Here is a 326-nt window from a genome sequence, read left to right as displayed (position 1 = left end):
GCGTTGCCGCGTTCTGTGTACAGGAGCCATTATGGTTCCTATGCTGGAACCAGCTTAAGCTGGTTCTACATCAGTTGCATCGAAAAGTCGCAAGCGTGTCGCAAGTGTTGCGGTCCAATCAAAATCGAGTTAGCTTGTCATTGATTGGACCGCAACGCTTGCGCCGCTGCGATGCGACTAATGTAGAACCAGCTTTACATGTTCATCCATCGGTTAGGGTGCAGTCCCATGGAGCGTATCGCGCGTATCACGGATCGCGCGTATCGATAATCTGACCAATCGCGTACGTTCCGCTATTTTCGATACGCCGCCGTTCCACCGAATCC

This window comes from Mycetomoellerius zeteki, unplaced genomic scaffold, assembly GCF_001594055.1.
Source record: "Mycetomoellerius zeteki isolate Tzet28-1 unplaced genomic scaffold, Tzet1.0 scaffold45, whole genome shotgun sequence".
Lineage (NCBI taxonomy): Eukaryota > Metazoa > Arthropoda > Insecta > Hymenoptera > Formicidae > Mycetomoellerius > Mycetomoellerius zeteki.
Note: the sequence above shows the minus strand (reverse complement) of the source record.